Source organism: Erpetoichthys calabaricus, chromosome 9 (assembly GCF_900747795.2).
Source record: "Erpetoichthys calabaricus chromosome 9, fErpCal1.3, whole genome shotgun sequence".
Lineage (NCBI taxonomy): Eukaryota > Metazoa > Chordata > Cladistia > Polypteriformes > Polypteridae > Erpetoichthys > Erpetoichthys calabaricus.
Window position 1 is genome coordinate 188118097 of NC_041402.2, and position 12080 is coordinate 188130176.

The following is a 12080-nucleotide window of genomic DNA, read 5'->3' on the forward strand; positions in this document are numbered from 1 at the left end:
CACACAAAGCACCTTTTAGTGACATTCAGTTCATTTTTATATTTTGGAACTCACAGCAGGCTGGCTCAGAGGACAGCACAAAGGTCATTTGTATCACATAAATAATAATAATAATAATAAAGTGGAAATTAATATTTAACAACATAACACATGAATACAAAGAAAAAATGGAAACCCCCACATAAGGGGCCTTAAAATGAGATCAAGTTCAGTTGATCATTGAGGTTTGGCTCTTATAAGTGTATAAAGATTGTTAACAATGGAAACATAATACAATATAACAATACAATATGAAAATGGTGAGACACCTGAGCACAGGGAGAGCGTGGTAACCCCACACAGACAGAAAATGACATAAGGCTCACTTTTATATTTTAGAATTCACATTATACTGTCATAATAAAATAGGTTATGTAGTGATTTCACATCTATCTATCTATCTATCTATCTATCTATCTATCTATCTATCTATCTATCTATCTATCTATCTGTTATATAGTGCCTTTCACATCTATCTATCTATCTGTTATATAGTGCCTTTCATATCTATCTATCTATTATATAGTGCCTTTCCTATCTATCTATCTATCTATCTATCTATCTATCTATCTATCTATCTATCTATCTATCTATCTATCTATCTATCTATCTATCTGTTATATAGTGCCTTTCACATCTATCTATCTATCTATCTGTTATATAGTGCCTTTCATATCTATCTATCTATTATATAGTGCCTTTCCTATCTATCTGTCTATCTATCTATCTGTTATATAGTGCCTTTCCTATCTATCTATCTGTCAATTTATCTATCTATCTGTTATATAGTGCCTTTCCTATCTATCTATCTTTCTGTTATATAGTGCCTTTCCTATCTATCTATCTATCTATCTATCTATCTATCTATCTATCTATCTATCTATCTATCTATCTATCTATCTATCTATCTGTTATATAGTGCCTTTCACATCTATCTATCTATTATATAGTGCCTTTCCTATCTATCTGTCTATCTATCTGTTATATAGTGCCTTTCCTATCTATCTATCTTTCTGTTATATAGTGCCTTTCCTATCTATCTATCTATCTATCTATCTATCTATCTATCTATCTATCTATCTATCTATCTATCTATCTATCTATCTATCTAGTGCCTTACATACTGTATCGTTTTTAATTTTGGTCCTTTAGATTCTTTATCCATCTGGAGGGACCTGAAGTGACGGACCCCCGATATATACTTCTTTTACCTGTGCTTATTTTAGAGCACGGATTAAGCATCCTGCCGGAGCAGCGCACCTCCCACAATAAAGCAGACGCGTCAGTAAATCGCGACTAACTTTGGGACCGCGTGGCGTGACAAACTTCGGATTCAGCTGTCAACCGAGAAAAGGCGACACGTGTGGCGGCAGGCGGGATGGGGCAGCGCGCGTCTTCTTCAGAAGTACAGCACAGCAGAGCAGTGACAGGCGGCGACTCGCGAGTGTCAAGTTGTGACGACCTCGCCTAGCTGTCATGGTGGGCTCGGACACACAGCAGACCAAATGCCGCGCCAGTCCTTTGAGCTGCGGAGCTCCGCTCATTGCGAGCTTACAGGACATTCGCGCCGCCACATGCGGGTTATTTCCCTGGTGGGCGGAGCACCCGGGCTGAGGCGTGTTCCTCACTTTATTTCTTTGGTCTCGTCAAGGTTGGTCTTTCCAAGGAAATCCTCACTTTTACCGGGAATTAAAGTCAACTTGCTGCGCGCTCGTGTCGCCTCTACAGCTTCACTGCAGACTGCGCGATGTTTTTCCTTACGTGAGCGCACGAATGAGCCCCTCGTCCACCAAAACAAGGGGGTGGGGGTCTCCTTGCTGCTACGTACACAAAGAAAGGCAGGTCAGCTTCGGAGCTTCAGATGGGCAGGTGGAAATACACTCAGCCTGCTTAATTGGATTATTCCCGTGTTGTATGAAAGGCGCTATATGTACTAAAAAAAAAATTGCCGCTCACTTCTTGCAAAAGGCTTTACTGGGATTAAAGACGAGAAGGGCTAATGAGGTCCGGTTGATTAGATGTGAGTTTATGTGCCAAAAGGCGCCGTGATAGCTCAAGCTGCGCTGGTTCAGGCACAAAGGACACGCGCTTCTCAAGTCCGTCCTGCGAAACGGCTGGCGACAGAGAAAACCACGAAGTGTGAAGTGTAAAATAAAGAGCTGGAAATTGGCTTTTTCTTTTGTATATAAAAAGATTTACATTGCATATAACATCAATGTGACAGAAGTCCTCCCAAAAGGGTGGTCTATCCCTCAAATGAACAATCAGTACAAATTAGCATTTAGTTTATTGTGGCATTTATGGGCCCACCTTCAAAATCCGGGATGACATTCTAAAATGGCAATGAATAAAAGACAAGAGCGGACCATAACTGAGAAAGTACCATAGTGTGAGTATAGTGGGAGACCCCCGCACCGGACACGGTCCATGTGCAGTTTACACGAGCTCTTTGTGTCTACGGGGGCTTCCATCTCGGTACAACGGCTGACCTCCCAAATGTCAAAAGACGTGCGTGCTGCGAGGGCCACTGATGTATTAACTGTGAGGGGGGAAAGGCGCCATATGAATACAACGTATTGTTATAAAATTGGCCGGAGGCGGGGGGGTTGGTGGGTTGTGGTGCGGCGGGTGTGCGTCACTGGACTCTGGGATGGACTCGCGGCCGCGTTGGTTCTGACCTGCTGCTGTGGTGCCGCTGCTTGGGGGTCAGCCGTCCGAGACCCTGGGAGGGATGGGGCGGTAAATTGTTATAAAATAAAAACACGATATTATATGCAAACACTGTAAGAAGCTACATAGGAGGGTATCATGGCTCTTTATGGCATTTACCGTGTACTTCTTATAGCCCACCCCAGTGCCTGTTCGTATCACATTGTCCCTTCCTTAGTTATATTGTTACAGTTGCTTGTTTCTTTCTTTCTATATAGTGCCTTTTGTAAGGAGTTTGTTAAATATGACCTATATTCTTTCTTTCTTTCTTTCTTTCTTTCTTTCTTTCTTTCTTTCTTTCTTTCTTTCTTTCTTTCTTTCTTTCTATATTGTTAGTTTGTTACCACATTTTGATATATTATTTTTCTTTTTAGATAGTGCCTTTTATGGTTATTTGGTTAAACACGATAGCATTTTATGGTAACGAATTTCTTTCTTTCATTATAGCTCCTTTCATTTTCCCTTCCTTAATTGTATTGTTACAGTTGCTTGTTTCTTTCTATATAGTGCATTTTATAATAAGTTTGTTAAATATGACCTATGTTCTTTCTTTCTTTCTTTCTTTCTTTCTTTCTTTCTTTCTTTCTTTCTTTCTTTCTTTCTTTCTTTCTTTCTACACAGTGCCTTTTATGGTTATTTCATTAAATAGTATGACACATTCTAGAGTAATGTGCTTCTTTCTTTCTGTATAGCTTCTTTCAGGGTCTTTTCCTTAATTCAAATTTTCCAGTTTATTATATACTGCCTTTATTGTCACTTTCTTAAACAGTGTAATATATTTTTGACTTACGGTTTCTTTCTTTCTTTCTTTCTTTCTTTCTTTCTTTCTTTCTTTCTTTCTTTCTTTCTTTCTTTCTTTCTTTCTTTCTTTCTATTGCTTTTAATTGTCAGTTTGTTATAACACATTTTAGTGTTTTCTTTCATTGTTTCTTTATTTCTACAGCTTTTAGCTGTCAGTTTGTTAAATAGTACAACACATTTTTACAGTTTTCTTTCTTTCTTTCTTTCTTTCTTTCTTTCTTTCTTTCTTTCTTTCTTTCTTTCTTTCTTTCTTTCTTTCTTTCGCCATTAACTGTTGTCTCTGTAAATATGGTAATGGGATTTTAATAAATGACGCACTGCGAATCAGGAGACTCGTCCGGACGGAGCACGCTAAGCATAAACGTAAATAAATAACTAAAGGTGAACGCCGCTGATGTTTGCTTGTTTTTTTGTTGCGGTTTCTTACGTTGGCCCCGCTGTTGCGCTCCTCGACACAGATGGCCGTTTAGTCACGTGACCTTGGAGAGTCTTGCACGTCATTTGAGTGACGTGTAATCTTCAGGGTCTCCAAGGGACCAGAATCCCCCAGCCCCCCAATCCCCTCATTGCGCACTTGAAAAGGAATACATAAAGAAGACCGCACGCTGCACTATTTGACGTTTTCCTATAAATCCCCAGTTTTGAGTTCACTGGATCCCCACATTTTAAGAAGGTAAAAAGTCTCGAGGGGCTTTACGGTGTGATTTGCAGGCTGCTTTAGATTTTTTTTACCCGTTGCACTGATTTCTTGTAAATTAGGCTGAAACTTTTGTCACAAGTATTAACAGAATGGCACAGAATTCAAATAAGTGTTCGCGCTCGCAGATGCCAAACGTTAAGCAGCGCCAACTTCCACCTCCGCATCCCAACAAACCTTTGGGGGTGGGGGGGGGGGGAGAGATCCCTCATGGATGACACGCGGGACTGGCAGATCAATACGCTCGTGCATTAATGTGCGGAAGCCAACAGTGCAGGTGCGTGTCAGGAAGTCCAGTCCAGGTATATTAGCAGAAATGTGCAGGCACTCATTCATTCATTGTCACACCCGTGTCGGCGGGACGGAGCCTGTCCTTGCAGCACTGGGTGCAATTGAGGAGCAGACCCACTCACAAGCAGCTGCTGACTCGGAGCCAGTTTGGACTCGACAATAAACCAAAGGCACTTTTTTTGAAAGTAAGAGGAGGCCCTGCGATACCAAATTTATTTAAGACGTAAACGAGCAAAAATCAGTTGCATATTTGCACAAGAAACCATTCTACTATTTTTAAAATGTCTAGAGGCCTTCTCACCATGATTCTGGTCACTTCATTGTGTGGAGGAATATTTCGGATAAAATTAATTAATTCTTCTTCTTCTTCTTCTTTCGGGTGCCCTGTTAGGGGTTGCCACAGCGAATCATCTTTTTCCATATCTTCCTGTGCATCTTGCTCTTTTACACCCATCACCTAAATTAATTAAGTAAATTTAAAAAGTGGCAAGAAATACATAATAACAGCATTAAATACAACTATATAAGAATATTAAATGTGTCACAAAATAGTTGGGGTTGCTGATTTCTTTATGTATTTCTGTATTTATGTCCGTGATGGCGCCCACAACATGAAATAAGCCCTGAAATGAAAACTGTCACTTTCTCTCGTCAAAGAGAGGGCGGGCTCTAGCGAGTCCTGTGTTTTGATTGGTGAATCTTCCGTAGTCTGGACATCTGCTGTTTGCTTGACTTGGGAACTCTGTAGCTCATGCGCATGCTCAAAGTTCGCTTCGCGAGTGCTAGAGAAGGTTGCCCAGAACTACGGTGACTGGTATCTCTGCACCTGGGAGCCTCCACACTGGAGCTCCAAGTAGTCGGAGTTAATCTGATGGACAGTTATCATTATTTGAGTCCCACGACAACATCTGACGAGTAAAAATTACAGTTTTTATCCAACCTAACTATAGGGTCACGGGGGTCTGAAGAGCCAATCCCAGGCAACACAGGAAAAGTAAGGCAGGAAATAAACCCCAGGCAGAGTGCCAGTCCACGCACACAATTTAGAATCTATGGACTGTGGGAGAAACCGGAGTAAACCCACGCAGACACGAGGAGAACATACAAACTCCACGCAGGGAGGACCCGAGACGCGAACCCGGGTCTCCTAACTGCGAGGCAGCAGCGCTACGCACTGCGCCACTTTTCATTTCAGGGCTTATTTCATGTTGCGTGTGATGTCACTGAAATAAAGAAATGAAAAAACTGGTGAATGCATAAATTAAAAAGACAACCAAAATATATGTTTCGGCAGTCAGTCAGTCATTTTCTCACCCGCTTAGTCCTGGAGTCACAGGGTCAGGGGGGTTTGTTGTGGGGTCGGCGGTGGGTTGATTGCTGGTGCCTACCCCTGCTAGCATAGGGCGCAAAGCTGGAACAAACTCTGGACAGGACACCAGTCCATTTTAGGGCGAACACACACACACACACACACACACATATATTTCAGCCTCACACTAAGGCCAATTTAGTATCGCCTACACGTACATACACCTAACCTGCATGTCTTTGGACTGTGGGAGGAAATCCATGCAAACTCCACACATGGAGGACCCGGGACACAAACCCCAGTGTCCTTGCTGCAGGACAGCAGCGCTACCACTGCGCCACCGTGCCGTCCCTATATATTTCGTCATGCATTTAATTATTTATCCTCACCCTTCACGTTGTTATTATTTATTCATTGTCACATTCCACCGTGTATTTATTTATTTGGGTATGTATCTATTTATTTACAGCATTCCTCCATACGATTGTTGATTACAGGCCCCTCCGTTCATCTCCTTTTCAGACTTCCGCCTGCTCGACCGCCGTAGTGTTCCGTCTCGGGGGCTCACTCCGCGGCAGAGCTCTGGAAATCATTCATAATTTAACAAGTGAGATTAAAATGGAAAAGTCGCTTTGTGCTTAGTCAGCTCGTAGCAACCCTACACTCAAGCTGTGGCGATGGCACTTCTGCCGAGTCCAGCTCAGGGTCATGAAGGTGGACGGGAACAAGACAGGAATCAGCTGTCCATCGCAGAGCCTGCTGACGCGTGCCCGCCAGTTCAATTAAAAAATTAACTCTGTGTGTGTGTGTGTGTCGGGGTGAGGCGTATCTCGGGGAGAACATACAAATTCCATTCAGACAGCGTGTGGGACTTGCTATTCTCATCTTTCAGCATTTCGATTCAGTTCACTGCGGTGGGTTGGCACCCTGCCCAGGATTGTTTCCTGCCTTGTGCCCTGTGTTGGCTGGGATTGGCTCCAGCAGACCCCCGTGACCCTGTGTTTGGATTCAGCGGGTTGGAAAATGGATGGACGGATGGATTCAGTTCAATGCAGTGTGTTCCTGTACGGAGCGCTTCGCTGAGCGCAGGCGCAGAGCGCCGTCAATGTGTGCAAAGCAGCGGCAAACAGCGGACTGGACGCCCAATAAATAGTGCAAGGCGCACCGACAAACAAGCTGAAAACTGGCGCCCTACACGAAATAACATTTACAGGACGAGCAGAATCAGACCAGGCGAATCCATTAGGCGACATACACGGTCTCTTATAGGTCGCCGCTTATAAAAAATGTGGGGCGCGCGCTCCGGACATCGAGGGGCGCAATTTATTAAACTCCAGTGACTTGCAGTCTGAAATCCCGATACATTAAACGACCCCACCCCATACAACCACGCACACCGCCATCCGTACTATGAACACAGAGGGACGCATGATCCACACACCGAGGGGATACTCCTGCTCCCTCCCCCAAAAAGTCTAACAAGAATAGCAAATGCGCGCTATAGACACAACAGGGCGCCGTTTGTGAAACTCCAGGGATTCGAGCTTTGGAAACCCGATGCACTAACAGACCCCTGTGGATACCAAGGGGCGCGTTATCCGCACACTGAGGGGATACCAGGACTCTAAACAAATCCAAATCTTATTATGTGATATCATCCATCCATCATCCAACCCGCTGAATCCGAACACAGGGTCACGGGGGTCTGCTGGAGCCAATCCCAGCCAACACAGGGCACAAGGCAGGAACCAATCCCGGGCAGGGTGCCAACCCACCGCAGGACATACACAAACACACCCACACACAGGGCCGGATTTATATGAAAAGAGGTCCTAGGCTATTCCACTTATGAGGCCCTTTCACCTTCCATTTTTAAGTTTGTAAATTACATGAGAGATAATAAAATACGTAATACGCGTTGATCTTAACCAATACATTTTTATGTTTGTTTATTAGTCATATGCGTAGAATTTCTCCTTATTTTCGGTTCAGTGTTTTAGTGTTCACTGTTTTTAGAATAGTGTAATTTTAATTTTGCTAACAATTTGAATGTAGGCCCCTCTTGATCTTGAGGCCCTAGGCTGAAGCCTAGTTTAGCCTATAGGAAAATCCGGCCCTGGTCACACACACCAATCACACACACTAGGGCCAGTTTAGAATCGCCAATCCACCTAACCTGCATGTCTTTGGGCTGTGGGAGGAAACCCACGCAGACACGGGGAGAACATGCAAACTCCACGCACGAACCCGGGTCTCCTAACTACGAGGCAGCAGCTACCCACTGCGCCACCGTGCCGCCCTATGTGATATAATCTACTGTTAAATTCTGCTCCGTACTTCTAAATTTTTTAGTTTTATACTGTATTGAGGATTTGTTCTATTCTGTATTTTTGTGTCAAGGCTGGGGGGCTGTCAAGAGGCAGTGCCTGTTAAAGCCCATTGCGGCACTTCTTGTGTGATTTTGGGCTATATAAAAATAAATTGTATTGTATTGTATTGCATACCCCCAGTCTCCTCTGAAGTCTAATAAGAATACTGAATGCATGCTATGGACACAGAGGGGCGCCGTTTATGAAACTCATCCAGATGCGCGGTCTGGAATCCAGATACACAGACCACCAAACCTCCACCCCCCGTAACTCGTGCTATAGACACCAAGAGGCGTGTTGTCCGGACACCGAGGGGATAAGCCTCACTCCGCCAAAAACGGAATACGCTATGGACACAGGGGGCGCTAATTGTGAACCTCGAGGGGCGCCGTTTACAAAACTGTAATGGGCAAGCTGTGGAATCCCGATACATTGTTTCCCCCAAACACTCGTACTATAGACACCAAGGGGCGCCTGATCCGGATACCAAGAAGGACCCCCCCCCCCCCCCCCCCCCCCACACACACACACACATGATGCTTATGAGAAACTCAAGGGGCTCGTGATCCGGACACCACCTAAGGATTTATATGGGCTTCGATCGGCCCTGGCCAGAGCCTTCCAGCCCCACCGCCCTTGATGATCCAGCGCAGGCAGGTCCTGACCGCCCAGGTGACACAGTGCTGTTCAGTTTTTGGTTGCAGGTCTGACGTCTCTCAAGCATCGTTCAGTAATGACCGATCGATGGTGCAAACCACGTCCACACTGACGATGAAATGTCAACAGGAATTTCCCCCCAAACGCCGAACAGCCAACACTTTGCGCTCAAGTCAAATCGGAGGCCGGCTGACCGCAAGTCAATCTCATCAGCAGCACGTTGGCCGCATTTTCACTTCCAGTGCAGAGTGTTAGGAGTCCACATGAGGGCAGTGAGAGGGCAAAGTCGCCAGCTTCTTCAGCGGTGTCACCAACAGCCGTGGCACTTCTTTTTTTTTTCGGGGGGGGGGGGGGGGGGGGGGGATTGGGGAGGTCGTTTGCCTTTTGGCTCCAAACGCGACTCTTCCCTTGCATGCAGATTCCTGCCGTATCCGAGTCCAACACGGGCTTGTAAGAATTTCCGCGTGCCGTTACCTGCGTTGCTTTGTGGCGCTCTCAGCTCTGACCACTTCTTCTTCTCAGGACTGCGCTCGCGTTCATTTCCTTACAAAGCTGCGCAGTGATGTGCGGTCCGGACATTGACCGGTGCAGCCCGAAATTCTCCTTAGCTTGCAGTTGTGCAAGAATAACAGAAACAACTTGGAGGGGTGTATAGTGGGGGGTGCACATAGAGTATCAGACTTGGGGGGGGGGGGTGAAGAGTGCAGCTCGGAATCGCTCTGCATAGAACAAAAAAAGACGTTATGCGTAGAATAAATCAATCAATCAACCAATCAATAACGAACCCGTGTTTCCAAATTATTGTCCATACTTTATTTTGCTTTCAGTATATTGACACTCAAAGATCAAGTCTAACTTGGCTGATGTTCGTAAGCACTCATTCAAACAGAAGCAACTTCTGCATGTAAATATCAAATATGCAATGTTTTAATTGTATAACCTTAAAGATAAATCCAGCATACGAAGCGCTCCCGCTCATCCTCACTGGTCGCCATTACAAACCACTAACTGGTAGTCCGAGCCTGAGTGATCACTTCTTCCGCCAGTTCAATAACGGCTCTTTACTGGCGCTTTACTGGGTTGTGTGGTTCTTCGCAGTGCCATCGTAAAGAATCATTTCATTGCGAGGAGGGTTCTTTGCCTGTGAAATTGCGTCTTTGGCCAGTGAAAATGTTCCAAACGTGAGGACAAAACAGAAATCTTTAATGTGCAGTTGGCTAAAACAGAAGAGAAGAACACGAACTGAGCCTGCGTGATTGTGTGCAGTGAGGGTCCCTTTAAAATCAGGAATCCATTGGGATTTCATAAATCTGTTATCATATTAACGGTGATTTATGGAGCCAGATCTAAAGAAATTCAAGTTCTTTCTGGAACCAGGGCCGGACTCCCACACTCCCCCTCAGTGTCCAGCTGGGTTCACATCCCTTTCCTAAATGGTGTTCCCTCAGATGATGGTGCCCCCTGGGCAGCTTCCAATTCAATTAACTGGTTTGACCGGCTCTGCCTGGCCAATATCGGATTGCCTATATAGAACTTGTGGGCAAGTGACATTTCGCACCTCACAATAAGGTCGCCAGTCGTGGATGTGCTCCGACTGTAGGGACATGTTTAGTCGGAGTGACATGTCACGACGGAAGTGCTCACATTATGCCCCGGCAGGTGAAGTAAGCCTGCTTTTTGACTTTGTCTTCTGTCCCTTAATGCCAGTTTACAAGTGCGATGGCCTTAACGTTGACTTTTCACTTTGGATTGAATCCTGCTTTGCCATTAAAAGCCATTCAATGACATTAAAATGTTACACTTCAACGATAGCGCCTGAACTTGACGTCTGAATTTTCTATTTGAGTTGAACTTAAAGTCGTAGCCATCATTTACCGCATAGCCGGTCATCTAATGTGGCATACCCAACGACTGAGACCACCCAGTCTGCAAAATCAAACGGGTCGATTGTTTCATTAGTTGGAGGGGTGGGCTGTGTACCCCAGACAGATGACAAAACGAACCAATGAATGTACATGTGGAAGTTACGGTGCGTAGAATGTAGAAGAGGAACGCACGTGTGTTTTGAAGGGCACAAACAGAAGAGAAGCTCATCCGTCTTGAAGTCTCGTATTCTCTCACGACCACATTTTGCCTTCTTTGTGTCTCCCAAACCCACAATCATCCCGGTTTGGGGTCCCAAATGGAAAATTGCCACCGCAGGTCGTAGCGGGGAAACGTCGATTTCTTAAACTGCCCGCGGCAAACCGTACGCGACCCTTTCCCATTGAATACAACTGTGATTCACAACTCTGTGTTGTTCAAAATCAGACAACCGAGACCAAAACTCATAATTTAAGAAACTACGGTGTAATGTGACCTGCCAAATGACTGAGACCAACTAGTGTGCGACTGGCGGGACACAATCAAGCAGGACTGATTTTATCGTTAGTCAGAGGGGCGGGCTTTTGGAATGCAGGCGCGCAGACAACCAAATGAACCAATGAACGCTCATCCGGAAGTACAACACACGTGGAATGTAGCGACAAGAAATTAGGAACACGCAGGTTTTTAATCTCGCAAACAGAAGAGAAGCTCGTCTGTCCAGTGCCTCCTCTTTTACATACCATAACAGACTGTTAAAAAAAGTATTAAAGGGTAGAGACTGCTGCTTTAGTCGCTGCAGCTTTTAACGCTTTGTACATCACCGGCTCTGTCAGGCAGCACGCTATTGGCTGTGAGAGAAAGGGGCGGGCACAACAGTGCAGGAAGATCGGCGCTCAGTCGGGAAATGTGATGTGGGCTGCGATTTTCAGTCATGCATTGCAAAGTGACACGACGATACAGCGAGGAGATGAGCGACTCCGATTCAGTCATGTCATGTCATGTGACATCAGTTTGTGCTTAGACTTTGCCCTTAAGTTGGTGGCACATTACAGGACTTTGAGTAGGAGGGGAAGTCAAATCTGACGACTTAATGTTGATGATCAGTTTACACGACTGTGGATAGAAAGGGGTATCAAATTACATGATGGTGTGATGTATTTCTAGCACAGCTTCATATTTCCAAAGTATCGCCAGCTGGCCCCTTTTTGTGATATCCAATAAGGCGCTTCAATCTCAGGTGTTTTTTTTTTTTTCTTTTTTCCATTCTGTCGTGGTACACAAAACACGAGACAACAGACAGACATCTTCTGTTTGTGAAGTCCATGCACTCGCAGTCCATGTT

General features: G+C 44.9%; 1 protein-coding gene across 1 annotated transcript in view; it reads left to right on the forward strand.

Annotated features, from left to right (window-relative positions):
- adamts13 (ADAM metallopeptidase with thrombospondin type 1 motif, 13) overlaps positions 1-12080 on the forward strand; it is a 570965-nt gene that overhangs the window by 439659 nt on the left and 119226 nt on the right. The window lies entirely within an intron of this gene.